The sequence below is a fragment of the Pleurodeles waltl genome, chromosome 4_2 (assembly GCF_031143425.1).
Source record: "Pleurodeles waltl isolate 20211129_DDA chromosome 4_2, aPleWal1.hap1.20221129, whole genome shotgun sequence".
Classification (NCBI taxonomy): Eukaryota; Metazoa; Chordata; class Amphibia; order Caudata; family Salamandridae; genus Pleurodeles; species Pleurodeles waltl.
Window position 1 is genome coordinate 772,822,199 of NC_090443.1, and position 19,239 is coordinate 772,841,437.

The window sequence follows — 19,239 nt, forward strand, 5'->3', positions numbered from 1 at the left end:
AGACGGCGGTGCCCAGCGGAGCGGTGCTTGAGATGAAGGGCCCAGTTCAGCGGTGCTTGAGACGGCGGTGCCCAGCGGAGCGGTGCTTGAGATGAATGGCCCAGTGCAGCGGTGCTTGAGATGAAGGGCCCAGTTCAGCGGTTCTTGAGACGGCGGTGCCCAGCGGTTCTTGAGACGGCGGTGCCCAGCGGAGCGGTGCTTGAGATGAAGGGGCCAGTGGAGCGGTGCTTGAGATGAAGGGCCCAGTGCAGCGGTGCTTGAGATGAAGGGCCCAGTTCAGCGGTTCTTGAGACGGCGGTGCCCAGCGGAGCGGTGCTTGAGATGAAGGGCCCAGTTCAGCGGTTCTTGAGACGGCGGTGCCCAGCGGAGCGGTGCTTGAGATGAAGGGCCCAGCGGAGCGGTGCTTGAGATGAAGGGCCCAGTGCAGCGGTGCTTGAGATGAAGGGCCCAGTTCAGCGGTGCTTGAGATGAAGGGCCCAGTGCAGCGGTGCTTGAGATGAAGGGCCCAGTTCAGCGGTTCTTGAGACGGCGGTGCCCAGCGGAGCGGTGCTTGAGATGAAGGGCCCAGCGGAGCGGTGCTTGAGATGAAGGGCCCAGTGCAGCGGTGCTTGAGATGAAGGGCCCAGTTCAGCGGTGCTTGAGACGGCGGTGCCCAGCGGAACGGTGCTTGAGATGAAGGGCCCAGTTCAGCGGTTCTTGAGACGGCGGTGCCCAGTGGAGCGGTGCTTGAGATGAAGGGCCCAGCGGAGCGGTGCTTGAGATGAAGGGCCCAGTGCAGCGGTGCTTGAGATGAAGGGCCCAGTTCAGCGGTGCTTGAGATGAAGGGCCCAGTGCAGCGGTGCTTGAGATGAAGGGCCCAGTAGAGCCGTTCTTGAGACGGCGGTGCCCAGCGGAGCGGTGCTTGAGATGAAGGGCCCAGTTCAGCGGTTCTTGAGACGGCGGTGCCCAGCGGAGCGGTGCTTGAGATGAAGGGCCCAGCGGAGCGGTGTTTGCCCTGTTCAGCGGTCTTTGCCCTGTTCAGCGGTGCTTGCCCTGTTCAGCGGTGCTTGCCTTGGCGGTCCTTGCCATGTTCAGCGGTGTTTGCCTTGGCGGTCCTTGCCCTGTTCAGCGGTCCTTGCCCTGTTCAGCGGTGCTTGCCTTGGCGGTCCTTGTCCTGTTCAGCGGTGCTTGCCCTGTTCAGCGGTGCTTGCCTTGGCGGTCCTTGCCATGTTCAGCGGTGCTTGCCTTGGCGGTCCTTGCCCTGTTCAGCGGTCCTTGCCCTGTTCAGCGGTGCTTGCCCTGTTCAGCGGTGCTTGCCTTAGCGGTCCTTGCCATGTTCAGCGGTGCTTGCCTTGGCGGTCCTTGCCCTGTTCAGCGGTCCTTGCCCTGTTCAGCGGTGCTTGCCCTGTTCAGCGGTGCTTGCCTTGGCGGTCCTTGCCCTGTTCAGCGGTGCTTGCCTTGGCAGTCCTTGCCATGTTCAGCGGTGCTTGAGTTGGCGCTCCTTCATTGCCCAGCTGCGCTGTGGCTTGTGCTCCTTCATTGCCCAGCTGGGCTGTGGCTGGCGGGGCCCTCCTGGGCAGCTGGGCTGTGGCTGGCGGGGCCCTCCTGGGCAGCTGGGCTGTGGCTGGCGGGGCCCTCCTTGGCTGCCGTACCGGGCCTCTGGGTGTCCTCCTGCACACCTGGGATGGGGCTGGTGGGGCCCTCCTGGGCAGCTGGTCTGCTGCCGGACTTGTCGGGCGTGCTGCCCTTCCCACCCTTCCCTGGTCGTCTGTGGCCCTTTCACACCTTTGGCGGTGTGCCAGGTGGCACCCCACTTCCAGCCGGAGCCAGGGTAGGGATTTTGGTCCCTGGTGTCCTTGGCCTCTCGCACCGGGCACTGGTTATTTTTGGGTGTTTTTCCGGGGGTGGGCTGGCCGTACCTTGGCTCCTAGCAGAACTAGTTGCCCTTGAGGGAGGGGGACTCCACAGTCCTTGGACAACAGTCCTGATCGGTCCTGGTTTGGTGGTGGCTAAGGTGCTGATTGCAGTCTTATGAGATGGACGGGGTGTGGGAGTTGTTGGAAAGAGGTCAAGTTTGGAAAGGAAAATCAATTTTGGAAAGAGAGGGACGGCTAGGTGTAGTGGGTATGGGAGTGGAGGAAGAGGATGTGGTTGTAGGAGTGTGAAGTCTGGTGTCTTTGGGTGCAGGTGCTTGGGCTGGAGGCTGTCGTGAGGTGGATGGCTGTTGGGTGGGTGGCTGCCTGCGTTTGTGTGGTTTGAAAGAGGGGGTGACAGACACACTGGGAGAGGACACAGGGGATGTGTAAATGGTAGTGGGGGTGGTGACTGCACGTGTGCGGAGTGTTCTGGTGGGTGTGCTGGTGATGGACGTAGTGGCTGAAGATGTTGTGCATGCAAGTGTGAGTGGAGACGTCACAGGGAGGGAGGAGGGAGACGAGGAGGAGGGGGACACAGTGGAGGCAGTGGCTGTTGCTGTGTCTGCATGTGGATGTTGCTTGTGTGAATGCTTGTGTGAACGGTGGTGCTTATGTCTGGATGAGCTTCCCTTGGGTGTTGAGGTGTGTGCAGGCTGGTCTGATGGTGTGTCTGGGATAGGCAGAGGTACAGGGGATTGGGTCTGGGTGGAGGAAGTTGGAGGGGGAGGCTAGAGACAGGGACAATTGCTGCCGTCAGTGCTGAGGCCAGAGCGTTGAACGATCGCTGATGGGCAGCCTGACCCGAATGAATGCCCTCCATGTATGCATTACTCCGGTGCACCTCCCTTTCTACACCCTGGATGGTATTCAAAAGGGTAGACTGCCCAACAATGATGGTCCTCAGGAGGTCAATGACCTCCTCACTGAGGGCAACAGCGGTGACAGGGGCAGAGCCTGAGGTGCCTGGGGCGAAGGAGATGCCCCCCTTCCTGGGTGAGCGGGCACAGGGCAAACGCTGAGGGGCTGCTGGGAGGGCGGTGCTGGTGCGCTCGGTGGCGGCTGTACCTGTTGTTGAGGGGGGCACGGATGTTGCCGCCACCACAAGGGAGCTCCCTTCAGAGGACGAGTCGCTGCCACTGACATCAGCACGAGTCCCCGCTGTGGAGCTCCCCTCGCCCTCCGTCTCACTGGTGAAATCCGAGTCAGTTGCATGGCCCGCAATGGCCATGTGAGATGCAGCTCCCTCGTTCTCCGATGCCACTTCTCCTCCGCCTGATGATGCTAATGCACACATGAACAGGAAGACCACAAAAAAAGGGGGGGAGGAGAAATAAAGACATGTTGAGTGCATGGATTACCGCTACCGTTGGCAGACAAGACAGACACAGAAGGCCCCTGCACTACGCCGCGCACTTGGGCTCCACTACGCAATCCGTGGGACATGGCCTACAAGCCTATGGACGACAACTAGCCTACAGAAATCGCCCTGGCCTAGGGATACCCACAGCCCTCCTCCCCCACCCAGACACCTCCACTGCGCGCAAAGTCAGCAGAATGTATTTGTACTCACCCCCTTGTGTCTGCTGTGATGTCCTCACGCGCCCATCCAAATCGGGGTAGGCCACCGCCAGGATCGGGGACATCAGGGGTATCAATTGACGACTGGCACCCCTCCTACGTTGGGAGGCCATCCCCAGCAGAGCCTCCGCTGTCTTCCTGCTCCCGCGTCGGATGTCCTCCCACCTCTTCCGGTAGTGGGTGCCCCGTCTGTTGTGGACCCCCAGGGTCCGGACGTCCTTGGCGATGGCAGGCCAAATCGTGACTTTCTGGTGGGCGCTGACCTATGTGACATGTACAGGGAGAGAAAAATTGTCATCACCTTCTGCATGCTCGATGTGAGTGGCCCCCCATCCCCACCCTTGCCATGTGGCACATGCTCTCATCTGTCGTCTGATGCATGCCTCAATCGCTCCCCTCCCCACCGTCTTTCAACCACCCGACTCAACCCAGGCATTGGCCACAAAGCATGGTCCCAGTGTACTTAGCTGTTGGTCTGGAGGACCGTAGAGTAGCGCATAGTGGGGGAGGACCCCATCCACGATTTTCTCCAATTCTTCAGAAGTGAAGGCAGGGGCCCTTTCCCCAGTCGCAGCAGCCATTGTCTCTTCCAGACCGAGGTCACAGCAGCACTTGCAGTGTAGGTCCTCTCCTGTGGAAGATCAGGTATCGAGTGATTAAGCTGTTAGAAAATGGCGGTCACGCCCGCGGCGGTGCGTACTGCGGCGGTGCGTACCGCGACCGCCGGCGCTCATCGTCATTGGCTCGTGAAACCCATAGGCTTCAATGTTAACCAATGCAGCTTTGCGCCGCGGTCTTCGACCGCCTACCGCCACGGTGTGCCACGCCAGCGCATTGACCTCACATCCCATTGTCACACTTCACAGGTCAGGCAGCCGCCATTTCAAGGGCCCACATGGCTTAAATTCTACTGCGTCACACATACCTAGGCCTTCCTCAACACTCATGCAAACCATTCAATGCATAGTGAATCGTGTTGTGTGCAAGCTGTGGGAACGTACCTGTGGGTTGATTGACTCTGTGCTCGCTGTTGTCCTTCCTAGGCACCATCCGCTGGGCAATGCGAGGAGATGGAGGAATCTTCCCGTGTACAGACCGCTGGTGGACCTGTCGACAATGGAGGAAAGACATGTCATACTGACATACAGGCTTGACCGAGCCACTATTCATGAACTGTGTGCCCAGCTGGAGGCAGACCTGATGTCACCCATCCGCCAACCCACAGGGATCCCCCCTCTAGTGCAGGTGCTGTCAGTACTCCATTTCTTAGCAAGTGGGTCATTTCAAACAACAGTGGCCATATCATCAGGGATGTCTCAACCTATGTTTTCCAAGGTATTGTCCAGAGTGTTGTCTGCCCTGCTGAAACACATGCAGAGCTACATCGTTTTCCCTGAGGTGGGGGATTTGCCTACAGTGAAGGGTGATTTCTATGCCCTTGGACATATCCCCAACATCATAGGTGCCATTGATGAGACACATGTTGCTTTGGTCCCCCCCAGCAGGAGTGAACAGGTGTACAGGAACAGGAAAAGTTATCATTCGATGAATGTACAGATGGTCTGTTTGGCAGACCAGTACATCTCCCATGTTAATGCCAAGTTCCCTGGCTCAGTGCATGATGCCTACATCCTGCAGAATAGCAGCATCCCGTATGTGATGGGTCTACTCCAGAGGCACCGGGTGTGGCTATTAGGGGACTCTGGTTACCCCAACCTGTCCTGGCTACTGACCCCAGTGAGGAATCCCAGGACCAGGGCAGAGGAACGCTACAATGAGGCCCATGGCCGGACTAGGAGGGTGATCAAACGCACCTTTGGCCTCCTGAAGGCCAGTTCAGGTGCCTCCATATGACAGGTGGATCCCTAGTGTACTCACCAAAGAAGGTGTGCCAGATCATCGTGGCCTGCTGTATGCTTCGCAACCTGGCTTTGCGCTGGCAGGTGCCTTTTCTGCAGGAGGATGGTCCAGATGGTGGTGTTGTAGCAGCTGTGGAGCCTGTGGAGAGTGAAGAAGAGGAAGCCGAAGAGGACGACATAGACAACAGGAACACAGTAATAGAGCAATATTTTCAGTGACACACAGGTAAGAGTACACACCGGCATATTACATTTACTTAAAGACTCCTACCTCTCTACTGTCTGACTTTTTCCCCCAGTGTATGGTAACTGTGTTGTGACTTTCCCTTCCATTTTCAGAGCTGTGGTCCCCACTGCGTGACATCTGCTTTGTTTCCCCATGGACTACAGCTGTGTGACAGCGGTTTGTTGGCATCACAATGTGAATAAAAATGTTGGCACTGTCATGTCTAATAAAAATGTTAAAATCACAGACAGACTACAGATTGTTTATGTGCAATAAGTTTTGTGTTACATAGGCTTCTTTTTGTAAAGTAGCTTGGGTAGTCCTCATAAGTAATGACTGGTACAAAAACAACTGAAGTAGAAGTAAAACACTGATTAATTACCAGTAATTTAGATTTCTCTTAGTGCTACCTTTCCTCAAAATTGTCACTAGACCCAGTCCTCCAGCCCTTGGACTATTTAGCCTCTGACAAGATTTTGTATTCCAGGAGGATGCTGTGATTCCAGCCCCTTTTAGTGGTTGCAATGGTCAGGAGTCATTTTAAACATACTTTCCCCTTCCTATTCCTGTCTCAGTAAGTAATGACATGGATGAGAACTGTAGGACAAAGAGTAATGACTACTGGTAAGTAATCAGTACATTAGGCCCAGCACCCCTTTTTCATCCTTGACTTATGAGTATGAAGTGTTATCACTCCTGTGACCCCCGTTACCAAACTTAACACAGTCAAACTGTTGTTAATTCAATTGTTGTCTGTCTCATGTGATTCTTACAGAGACAGTCTGTGTACTAAGATTTGTTTACATGTTCACCAACACACTAGTGACTCTTGGCAAATGCTAGTGAAATTAAGAGGGCCACATGGTGCCTTCTTGGTTTTCATCCAAAGGTCTTCTCAACTTCAGACAAACAAAACTCCAACGAGGCCCAAGCACAAACAAACATGGCAGTGCTTCAACTATTTAGATGGAAAGTTACTTCCATCAAGGCAGCAGGGCTTTATAAATATATGGACTGGTGCAGGCAGGAAAATGCTTGCAGCTTTGTTCATGCATATATGAACTTTTTTTGGTCTCTGAATGTGAAGAGACAAAAGCCACAGAGGTAGGTGTTTCCATAATGTTGGATGTAATATGCTTCATGTAATCAAAACACTTACTCTCAACTGGTCAGCTCGCATGGTCCAGGGAGCTTTGCTTTTAATGTACCATTCTCAGGGATTGTCTGGCATCTTTGGCCTGGTGTCCTCTAAATTTTTGCCTTCTGACAACCTGTTTTGCTGACCTGGCCTTTGCTGGCTTTAGGACTGGGCCCTTTACCACTGCTAAAGCGGATGTGCCCTTTCCCTAAAACATGATAACATTGATTTATCCACAATTACGTATACATCCTTAGTAAAGTGCACTACTTGTGCTCAGGGCCTGTATATTAAATACTATTAGTGAGCGTGCAGCACTCATTGTGCCAGCCACAGCTGTAGCCCTTCAAACATGGTTCGGGCCTACCATTGCAGAACCTGTGTGTGTCATTTTAAACTGCCATTTCGACCCGGCAAGTTAATCCTCTTGCGAGGCCTAAACCTTCCTTTTTAATACATATGTCACACCTAAGGTAGGCCCTAGAGAGCCCCAAGGGCAGGGTGCAGTGTAGTCAATCAATCAATCACAGACATTTATAGAGCACGCTACTTACCCGTTAGGGTTCCAAGGCGCTGAGGGGGGTGGGTGAAGACTGCTACTGCTCGAAGAGCCAGGTCTTGAGGAGTCTTCTGAAGGCGAGTAGGTCTTGAGTCTGTCGGAGGTAGGTAGGGAGCGCGTTCCAGGTCTTGGCGGCGAGGTAGGAGAAGGATCTGCCGCCGGAGGTGGTTTGTTGGATGCGGGGGACGGTGGCGAGGGCGAGGCTCGCGGATCGCAGTTGGCGGGTCGGCGTGTAGAAATTGAGTCTGTCGTTGAGGTAGGTGGGGCCGGCGTTGTGGAGTGCTTTGTGTGCGTGGGTGAGAAGCTTGAAGGTGACCCTTTTGTCGACGGGAAGCCAGTGGAGCTCTTTGAGGTGAGGGGTGATGTGGCTGTGGCGGGGTGCATTGGTGATGAGTCGGGCTGAGGCGTTTTGGATGCGTTGGAGCCGTTGGAGGTGTTTTGCTGGGATTCCTGCATAGAGTGCGTTGCCGTAGTCCAATCTGCTGTTGACAAGGGCGTGGGTCACTGTCTTCCTGGTGTTGGTCGGGATCCACTTGTAGATCCTGCGGAGGGTGCGGAGGGTGTTGTAGCAGGAGGAGGTGACGGCGCTGACTTGTCTGTCCATGGAGAGTGCGGAGTCGAGGATGAATCCCAAGTTGCGGGCGTGGTCGGTGGGTGTCGGAGCCATTCCAAGGGTGGTGGGCCACCACGAGTCGTCCCAGGCGGAGGGAGATGTCCCGAGGATGAGGATTTCTGTCTTGTCGGTGTTGAGTTTCAGGCGGCTATTTCTCATCCAGTCGGCGACTGCTTTGATTCCTTTGTGGAGGTTGGCTTTGGCAGTGGCGGGGTCGTTGGTGAGGGAGAGGATTAGCTGGGTGTCATCGGCGTAGGTGATGATGTTGAGTACTGACGGCGGGCCACTTGCGCGATGGGGGCCATGTAAATGTTGAACAGCGTTGGGCTCAGAGAGGAGCCCTGGGGGATGCATGATGTTGTTGGCTTCTGAGCGGAAGGGTGGGAGGCGGACGGTCTGTGTTCTGCCGGAGAGGAAGGATGAGGTCCAGGCTAGGGCTTTTTCATGGATGCCGGCTTCTTGGAGGCGTGATAGTAGGGTGCAGTGGCAGACCGTGTCGAAGGCCGCTGAGAGGTCTAGGAGGATGAGTGCGGAGGTCTCGCCGTGGTCGAGTTGGCGTCTGATGTAATCTGTGGCGGTGATGAGGGCGGTCTCGGTGCTGTGGTTGCATCTAAATCCAGTTTGTGAGGGGTCGAGGACGTTGTTGTCTTCGATGTGGCGTGTCAGTTGAAGGTTGACGATCTTTTCTGCGACTTTTGCTGGGTAGGGGAGGAGGGAGATGGGGCAGAAGTTCTTGAGGTCCTTGGGGTCGGCTTTGGGTTTCTTGAGGAGGGCGTTGATGTCTGCGTGCTTCCAGGTTTCCGGGAAGGTGCCTGTTTCGAAGGAGGCATTGATGATCTTGCAGAGTTGGGGCGCGATGATAGAGTCGGCTTTGTTGAAGATGTGGTGGGGGCAGGGGTAAGTCGGTGATCCGGAGTGGATGGAGTTCATGATTTTGCGTGTTGCGCCGTCGTCGACATTGGACCAGGTGGTGATGGGGTTGGCAATGCTTGGGTTCGAGGTGGTGACGGAAGTGGGCGTGGTTGGGGTGTTGAAGCTGCTGTGGATGTTGGCGATCTTGCTATGGAAAAAAGCGGCGAGGGAGTCGCAAAGTTCCTGAGAGGGTGGGATGTTGTTGACGTTGGCGCTGGGGGTTGACAGTTCCTTTACGATGCGGAAGAGCTCTTTGCTGTCGTGTGCGTTGTTGTCTAGGCGGTCTTTGAAGGAGGACCTCTTGGTGGTCCTGATGAGGTGGTGGTGTCGGCGGGTGGCGTCTTTGAGGGTTACGTGGTTGTCCGGTGTGCGTTCTTGGAGCCATTTCTTTTCCAGTTTCCTGCAGGCGCGTTTGGAGGCCAGGAGTTCGTCGGAGAACCAGGAGACTTTCTTGCTGGCGAGGTTGCTGGGGGTTTTCTTCAGTGGGGCGAGGATGTTGGCGCAGTTGTTGATCCATTGTCTGAAGTTGCAGGCCGCGGTGTCTGAGTCGGTGGGCTCGTTCGGTGGGTTCTGGGAGAGGGTGCTGAGAAGTTGTTCTTCGGTGACTTTGCCCCAGTTGCGGCGGGGGAGTTGGCGGCTGTGGTGGTGTGCAGTGTTTTTGTTGTAGGTGAAGTGGATGCAGCGGTGGTCGGTCCAGTGGGGTTCGATGGTGTCTTTGAAGGTAACGTGGTCGCTGGTGGAGAAGATGGCGTCCAGTGTGTGTCCGGCGGCGTGGGTTGGTGACGTGATGAGTTGTCTGAGTTCGAGGTTCTTGAGGTTGCTGATCAGCGTGGTGGAGTTGCGGTCGTTGTTGTTCTCGAGGTGAAAATTGAGGTCCCGAGGAGGATGTAGTCCGTGGAGGCGAGTGCGTGGGTGCTTGCGAGGTCGGCGATGGTGTTGCAGAACTGGGCCCGTGGTCCGGGGGGTCTGTAGACGAGCGTACCTCTGTGGGTGGTGTTGGGGTCGGTGTGGATCCGGAAGTGTAGAAACTCTGCGGTGTTGAAGTGGTCGTCGGTGTGGGTGGTGATCTTGAGGGAGGATTTGTGGACGATGGCGAGTCCTCCTCCGTAGCCGTTGGTGCGGTCCCTGCGGGAGATCTTGTATCCGTCTGGGATGGCGATGGCGATGTCTGGCGCAGATGAGTCGTTCCACCATGTCTCGGTCAGGAAGGCTACGTCCGGGGCGGTGCTGTCGAGCAGGTCCCAGAGTTCTACGGCGTGTTTGCGTGCAAAGCGGGTGTTGAGGAGTATGCAGCGCAGGTGGTTCGGTCTGGTGGTCGTTGGTTTGGAGGTTCGGTCGCAGGAGAAGTGACAGTTGCGGCAGGCGAAAGGTCCTGGGTGTGCTTCGGGGCGGCTTGGTAGCAGTGTTGGTCTTGGTCATTGTTGAGTGCGTGGAGGGAGGCGGCGTTGTAGCTGAGACTGGGCGGTGTGCGGTGCGGGGTGCGAGGTCCAGGGGTTCTGGCGCTGGGCGCGGGCCAGGCGCGGACAGGCGCAGACGGGCTTGCCTCTGGCGCGTCATCGGCGCGCCTGCTGCGCGGTCGCGCATCGACCTGCATTAAGAGGGGGTGGAGGGAGGGAGGAGGAGCTGGGGCGGGAGGGGGGCTGGGCCGAAGCGGCGGGAAAACGGGCGAGGGAGCAGCGAGTAGGGAGGGGGGTGAAAAAAATAACGCTACGTAGCTAGAGGGGAGGGGGAGGTGGGAGGGCAGGGGGTGTAGGCTGGGAGAAAAAAGTCGGGGAAGCGGGCGGATGGTGCTGGATTGAGGGAGGGGGGTCAGAGGAGGAGGAAGACGCGCAAGCGGAGAGAGCAAGAAGTGGTACAAGCACACAGAGAGGACAAAATAACGAGACTACTAGGTAACAGATACAGATACTAGGACACAGGGCACAGATTGAATAACAGTGACAACGTGATTACAATACAATACAGAGAATACAGTGGGCACAACAGGGAGAGACGGTGAGGAAACAGAAACAGACACGACAGAAGCAAACCTTACTGCCCATCACTGGGCCACCAGGGATGAGGCGCAGACGGGGGCCTGCGGGTGGAGGAGGGCCTCGAACACGGGCAGCAGCGGCAGTCTGGGACAGAGCACCTGCAGGGTGCGCTGCGCGGCAGGGGGAGTGTTCTGTCCTGACAACAAGGTCAGAGAACGCGCCCTCGCAGCGCAGCGCCCTGCATTAAGAGGGGGTGGAGGGAGGGAGGAGGAGCTGGGGGTAGGAGGTGGTCGGGGCCGATGCGGCGGGAAAACGGGCGAGGGAGTGGCGAGTGGGGGGGGGAAATAACGCTAGGTAGCTAGAGAGGAGGGGGAGGAGGGAGGGCAGGGGGTGTAGGCTAGGAGAAAAAAGTCAGGGAAGCGGGCGGATGGTGCTGGATTGAGGGCAGGTGGGTCGGAGGAGGAGGGAGACGCGCAAGGGGAGACAGCAAGAAGCGGTACAAGCACACAGAGAGGACAAAATAACGAGACTACTAGGTAACAGATACAGATGCTAGGACACAGGGCACAGATTGAATAACAGTGACAACGTGATTACAGTACAATACAGAGAATACAGTGGGCACAACAGGGAGAGACGGTGAGGAAACAGAAACAGAAACAGACACGACAAAAGCAAACCTTACTGCCCACCACTGGGCCACCAGGGATGAGGCGCAGGTGGGGGCCTGTGGGTGGAGGAGGGCCTCGAACACGGGCAGCAGCGGCAGTCTGGGACAGAGCAGCTGCAGGGTGCGCTGCGCAGCGGGGGGAGCGTTCTGTCCTGACAACAAGGTCAGAGAACGCTCCCTCGCAGCGCAGCGACCTGCATTAAGAGGGGGTGGAGGAAGGGAGGAGGAGCTGGGGCGGGAGGGGGACGGGGCCGAAGCGGCGGGAAAATGGGCGAGGGAGCAGCGAGTAGGGAGGGGGGGTGAAAAAAATAACGCCACGTAGCTAGAGGGGAGGGGGAGGTGGGAGGGCAGGGGGTGTATGCTGGGAGAAAAAAGTCAGGGAAGCGGGCGGATGGTGCTGGATTGAGGGAGGGGGGTCAGAAGAGGAGGGAGACACGCAAGGGGAGAGAGCAAGAAGCGGTACAAGCACACAGAGAGGACAAAATAACGAGACTACTAGGTAACAGATACAGATACTAGGACACAGGGCACAGATTGAATACCAGTGACAACGTGATTACAATACAATACAGAGAATACAGTGGGCACAACAGGGAGAGATGGTGAGGAAACAGAAACAGAAACAGACACGACAGATGCAAACCTTACTGCCCATCACTGGGCCACCAGGGATGAGGCGCAGGCGGGGGCCTGCGGGTGGAGGAGGGCCTCGAACACGGGCAGCCCCCTCTGGGACAGAGCAGCTGCAGGGTGCGCTGCGCAGCGGGGGGAGCGTTCTGTCCTGACAACAAGGTCAGAGAACGCGCCCTCGCACCGCAGCGACCTGCATTAAGAGGGGGTGGAGGGAGGCAGGAGGAGCTGGGGGTAGGAGGTGGTCGGGGCCGATGCAGCGGGAAAACGGGCGAGGGAGCGGCGAGTGGGGGGGGTGAAAAAAATAACGCTAGGTAGCTAGAGAGGAGGGGAGGTGGGAGGGCAGGGGGTGTAGGCTAGGAGAAAAAAGTCAGGGAAGCGGGCGGATGGTGCTGGATTGAGGGCAGGGGGGTCAGAGGAGGATGGAGACGCGCAAGGGGAGACAGCAAGAAGCGGTACAAGCACACAGAGAGGACAAAATAACGAGACTACTAGGTAACAGATACAGATACTAGGACACAGGGCACAGATTGAATAACAGTGACAACGTGATTACAGTACAATACAGCGAATACATTGGGCACAACAGGGAGAGACGGTGAGGAAACAGAAACAGAAACAGACACGACAAAAGCAAACCTTACTGCCCACCACTGGGCCACCAGGGATGAGGCACAGGCGGGGGCCTGCGGGTGGAGGAGGGCCTCGAACACGGGCAGCAGCGGCAGTCTGGGACAGTGCAGCTGCAGGGTGCGCTGCGCAGCGGGGCGAGCGTTCTGTCCTGACAACAAGGTCAGAGAACACTCCCTCGCAGCGCAGCGACCTGCATTAAGAGGGGGTGGAGGGAGGGAGGAGGAGCTGGGGCGGGAGGGGGACGGGGCCGAAGCGGCGGGAAAACGGGCGAGGGAGCAGCGAGTAGGGAGGGGGGTGAAAAAAATAACGCTACGTAGCTAGAGGGGAGGGGGAGATGGGAGACCAGGGGGTGTAGGCTGGGAGAAAAATGTCAGGGAAGCGGGCGGATGGCGCTGGATTGAGGGAGGGGGGTCAGAGGAGGAGGGAGACGCGCAAGGGGAGAGAGCAAGAAGCGGTACAAGCACACAGAGAGGACAAAATAACAAGACTACTAGGTAACAGATACAGATACTAGGACACAGGGCACAGATTGAATAACAGTGACAACGTGATTACAATACAATACAGAGAATACAGTGGGCACAACAGGGAGAGACGGTGAGGAAACAGAAACAGAAACAGACACGACAGAAGCAAACCTTACTGCCCATCACTGGGCCACCAGGGATGAGGCGCAGGTGGGGGCCTGCGGGTGGAGGAGGGCCTCGAACACGGGCAGCAGCGGCAGTCTGAGACAGAGCACCTGCAGGGTGCGCTGCGCGGCGGGGGGAGTGTTCTGTCCTGACAACAAGGTCAGAGAACGCGCCCTCGCAGCGCAGCGACCTGCATTAAGAGGGGGTGGAGGGAGGGAGGAGGAGCTGGGGGTAGGAGGTGGTCGGGGCCGATGCGGCGGGAAAACGGGTGAGGGAGTGGCGAGTAGGGAGGGGGGGGTGAAGAAAATAACGCTAGGTAGCTAGAGAGGAGGGGGAGGTGGGAGGGCAGGGGGTGTAGGCTGGGAGAAAAAAGTCAGGGAAGTGGGCGGATGGTGCTGGATTGAGGGCAGGGGGGTCAGAGGAGGAGGGAGACGCGCAAGGGGAGACAGCAAGAAGCGGTACAAGCACACAGAGAGGACAAAATAACAAGACTACTAGGTAACAGATACAGATACTAGGACACAGGGCACAGATTGAATAACAGTGACAACGTGATTACAGTACAATACAGAGAATACAGTGGGCACAACAGGGAGAGACGGTGAGGAAACAGAAACAGAAACAGACACGACAAAAGCAAACCTTACTGCCCACCACTGGGCCACCAGGGATGAGGCGCAGGCGGGGGCCTGCAGGTGGAGGAGGGCCTCGAACACGTGCAGCAGCTTCAGTCTGGGACAGAGCAGCTGCAGGGTGCGCTGCGCAGCGGGGGGAGCGTTCTGTCCTGACAACAAGGTCAGAGAACGCTCCCTCGCAGTGCAGCGACCTGCATTAAGAGGGGGTGGAGGCAGGGAGGAGGAGCTGGGGGAGGGAGGGGGGCGGGGCCGAAGCGGCGGGAAAACGGGTGAGGGAGCGGCGAGTAGTGGGGGGTGAAAAAAATAACGCTAGGTAGCTAGAGGGGAGGGGGGAGGGCAGGGGGTGTAGGCTGGGAGAAAAAAGTCAGAGAAGCGGGCAGATGGCGCTGGATTGAGGGCGGGGGGGTCAGAGGAGGAGGGAGACGCGCAAGGGGAGAGAGCAAGAAGCGGTACAAGCACACAGAGAGGACAAAATAACAAGACTACTAGGTAACAGATACAGTTAATAGGACACTGGGCACAGATTGAATGACAGTGACAACGTGATTACAATACAATACAGAGAATACAGTGGGCACAACAGGGAGAGATGTTGAGGAAACAGAAACAGAAACAGACACGACAGAAGCAAACCTTACTGCCCACCACTGAGCCACCAGGAATGAGGCGCAGGCGGGGGCCTGTGGGTAGAGGAGGGCCTCGAACACGGGCAGCAGCGGCAGTCTCTGACAGAGCACCTGCAGGGTGCGCTGCGCGGCGGGGTGAGCGTTCTGTCCTGACAACAAGGTCAGTTAAGAAGTTGCACATGTACTTTTTAGTACTTCATATTCAGGTAGTGAAAAACTAAATTTGGTTTTCACTACTGCAAGGCCTATCTCTCCCATAGGTTAACATTGGGATTGCATTCTTACATTTTATAAGTGTAATTTCCAATTGGGAAGAGATGAAACCCCCAAGTTTGGTGCCTCTCAAATCACAATTTAAAAATCACAATTCATGGTGAAGTCCGATTTTAACTTGTAATTCTGAAAATACCACTTTTAGAAAGTTTTAGAAAGTTGATATTTTCCTACTTTAAACAATCAGTGCCTTCCCCCTGTCTCTGAATATACGTCTGGGGTGGGTGGCAGCTGGGCTCTTGTGCATTCTTTCCAGACAGCCACACACAAAGGGAGCTTAGGTGTGGCTGAGTAGCCATCTGCATGTTGATGGGCCATCCTGAGCAGGATGGGAGGAAGGATCTGACACTTACACCTGAAAGGGCTGTGCCCTGAGCCCAGACAAAGGGCTGCATAACCCTTTGTAGTGTGTCTGGAGTCCGGGCAGGAAGAGCAGGGACTTCACAGGCCTCTCTTTGAAGTCTCACCCCACTTTAAAGCCACAACTGGATTAAAGAACTGGACCTCAGACACCACCAAGTTAGTACACCTCTCGACCTGAGGACATTCTGCCAGGAGGAAGGAATGCTGTGCTGTAGAAAGGACTACCACTCTAGTGGATTTTGCTGGACTCCTGCTTTGCTGTGCCTACCCTGCTGACTGCTGCCTTTCTTGTCTGGGAATAAGAAGGACTAGACCTGCATCTCAACATCCCCAGAAGTCAAGCGACTCCAGGGGCTCCTGTTCTGAAGTCTCAGGGACATCAAAGACTTTAATCCAAGCTGCTATTGCATCTGGACTCTGTTAACTGCGAGTCCTACCATGGACGCATCATCCATCCAAGGTACTTTTTCAGCTGGACTATGTTGGTGCCTGTAGCTTACCCACATTCCACTGTAGTTGGTCTGAACTTTTGGATTTACTCTGGTCTGGTGCAGCCAGATAGCCCCAGTTAGCACTGTAAGCTTCTCAGCACTATATTTGCAGATATTGTTTAAACATTCACATCTCAACTTCTACTTATTGGATTTTTGTCATTTTTGTCTTGTTCAGTTCATTAAATTAAGTTCCATTTTTTAAACCTGGTGTGGATTATTTTTGTGTGGTGTTTTCACTGTTTTACTGATTTAGGTGTTGCACAAATTCTTTACTATTGCCTCTTAAGTTAAACCTGCCTGCTCTGTGCCAAGCTATCAGGGGGTGAGCACAGGTAAATTTATGGTGTGTATCTGACTTACCCTCATTAGGGTGCATACCTCTGTGAACCAGAAACCCGGTCTCTAACTGGGATGATCAGTTGGGGTTAATAACTATTCAGAACAATGCTGTATTGCTGCGTTCGCACAGTGATGTCTACCACAGACTCTTTGAACATGCTACTACAAGCCATCACTCCTCTAACGTTCAGTGTGGCATGTAACATGGACATAAATAGTAGAGGAGAAAGGTGATGTCACTCCTCTCCCATACCAGCATTTTTTCAGGAAAGCTATTGCACAGATTAGAGGAGATGACAGCTAGAGAAGCATCAAGGAACCATGGAGTGATACATGAACAGCCAGGAGAGACCTAAACAGAGAAAATCGCTCACTGTAAACTGCTCCCTTACTGGGGACCTGTTGGACCTGGCTTTTTGACAGGGTCATCCCCAAACTTTTTGCCTCCTTCCTCCTATTTTTTCTGACCTGTTGTTGTTGGCTTTTGACCTCTGGGCACTTTACCACTACTAACCAGTGCTAAAGTGCATATGCGCTCTGTGTAAATTGTACTATTGATTGGTTTATCCATGATTGGCTATTTAATTTACTTATAAGTCCCTAGTAGAGTGCACTATATGTGCCTAGGGCCTGTAGATTAAATGCTACTAGTGGGCCTGCAACACTGGTTGTGCCACCCACTTCAGTAGCCCCTTAACCTTGTCTCAGGCCTGCCATTGCAAGGCCTGTGTGTGCAGTTTCACTGCCACATCGACTTGGCATTTAAAAGTACTTGCCAAGCCTAGACCTCCCCTTTTTCTACATATAAGTCACCCCTAATGTGTGCCCTAGGTAACCCCTAGAGCAGGGTGCTGTGTGGGTAAAAGGCCGGACATGTACCTGTGTAGTTATATGTCCTGGTAGTGTAAAACTCCTAAATTCGTTTTTACACTACTGTGAGGCCTGCTCCCTTCATAGGCTAACATTGGGGCTGCCCTCATACATTGTTGAAGTGGCAGCTGCTGATCTGAAAGGAGCAGGAAGGTCATATTTAGTATGGCCAGAATGGTAATACAAAATCCTGCTGACTGGTGAAGTCGGATTTATTATTACTATTCTAGAAATGCCACTTTCAGAAAGTGAACATTCCTTTGCACTTAAATCTTTCTGTGCCTTTCAATCCACGTCTGGCTAGGCTTAGTTGACAGCTCCTTGTGCATTCACTCAGACACACCCCAAACACAGGGTACTCAGCCTCACTTGCATACATCTGCATTTTGAATGGGTCTTGCTGGGCTGGGAGGGTGGAGGGCCTGCCCTCACACAAAGGACTGCCACACCCCCTACTGGGACCCTGGCAGACAGGATTGAACTGAAAGGGGACCTGGTGCATTTCTTAGCCCCTCTTTGAAGTCACCCCCACTTCAAAGTCACAATTTAGTATAAAACAGGGCCTCTGCCCTACCTCATCAGACACTTGCTGGAGAAGAAACCTGAACCAGAAACTACATCCTGCCAAGAAGAACTGCCTGGCTGCTCAAAGGACTCACCTGTCTGCTTTCTAAAAAGGACTGCTGCCTTGCTGTTGGCCTGCTGCCTTGCTGAATTCTTGTCTGGCTTTAAAAGTGCTCTCCAAGGGCTTGGATAGAGCTTGCCTCCTGTTCCCTGAAGTCTCAGGGCCAAAAAGACTTCTCTTTTTCATTTGGGCTCTTCGTGCGCCGAAAATTTCGATGCACAGCTTGCTCCGCGGTGAGAAAAACGCCGCACACCGACACTGATCGTCGCGACGCCTTCGGGGCGACCGGAGCTTCGACGCACGGCCTCGCAAGGACAACGCCGCCCGACTTCGAGAAGGGAAATCGACGCAAGGCCTGACGTGAGAGCGAAACTTCGACGCACAGCCCCGCGGAACGGTGCGCAGCCGGAAAACAAGCAGGAGAATCCACGCACAGACCCCGGGACATCTGGTAATCCTGCGACCCACAGAAAGAGACTGTCGGCGCACCGGAAAACTACGCACAACTTTCCCGCGTGAAAAATAACGACGCAAGTTCGTGTGTGCTGGGGAGAAATCGACGCACACACCATTTTTCCACGTATCTCTTCTTCTGCGGCCCTTTGCGGAGATTTTCCACTCCAAACGAGGTACTTTGTGCTTGAAAGAGACTTTGGGCCTGCCGCCCGCCAAGCGGGAACCGCCAGAAGACCGTACCGCGGTCAAAAGACCGCGGCGGTCATTCTGGGTTTCCCACTGGGCTGGCGGGCGACTGCCAAAAGGCCGCCCGTCAGCCCAGCGGGAAACACCCTTCCACGAGGAAGCCGGCTCCGAATGGAGCCGGCGGAGTGGAAGGGGTGCGACGGGTGCAGTAGCACCCGTCGCAAATTTCAGTGTCTGCTAAGCAGACACTGAAATTCTAAATGAGGCCCTCTTACGGGGGCCCCTGCGGTGCCCATGCCATTGACATGGGCACTGCAGGGGCCCTCTTACGGGGGCCCCACGACACCCCATACCGCCATCCTGTTCCTGGCGGCCGAAACCGCCAGGAACAGGATGGCGGTATGGGGGTCGGCCATGGAGGATTCCCCTGGGCAGCGGAAAGCCGGCGGGAGACCGCCGACTTTCCGTCTCTGGCCGCGGCTGTACCGCCGCGGTCAGAATGCCCAGAGGAGCACCGCCAGCCTGTTGGCGGTGCTCCCGCGGTCCCCGGCCGTGGCGGTTTTTACCACCAGGGTCAGAATGACCGCCTTTGTTTGCTTTTTAAAGACTTAAGACACTTTGGGGGTCATTCCGACCCTGGCGGGCCGGGGATGCGGGAGCACCGCCAACAGGCTGGCGGTGCCCAGCAGGGCATTCTGACCGCGGCGGTTTGGCCACGGTCAGAAGAGGAAAAACGGCGGTCTCCTGCCGGTTTTCCGCTGCCCTGGGAATCCCCCATGGCGGCGCAGCTTGCTGCGCCGCCATGGGGGATTCCGACCCCCTCACCGCCATCCTGTTCCTGGCGGCTCCGGCCACCAGGAACAGGATGGCGGTGAGGGGTGTCGTGGGGCCCCTGGGGGCCCCTGCAGTGCCCATGCCAATGGCATGGGCACTGCAGGGGCCCCCGTAAGAGGGCCCCACTTTGTATTTCAGTGTCTGCTTTGCAGACACTGAAATACGCGACGGGTGCCACTGCACCCGTCGCACATACCCACTCCGCCGGCTCCATTCG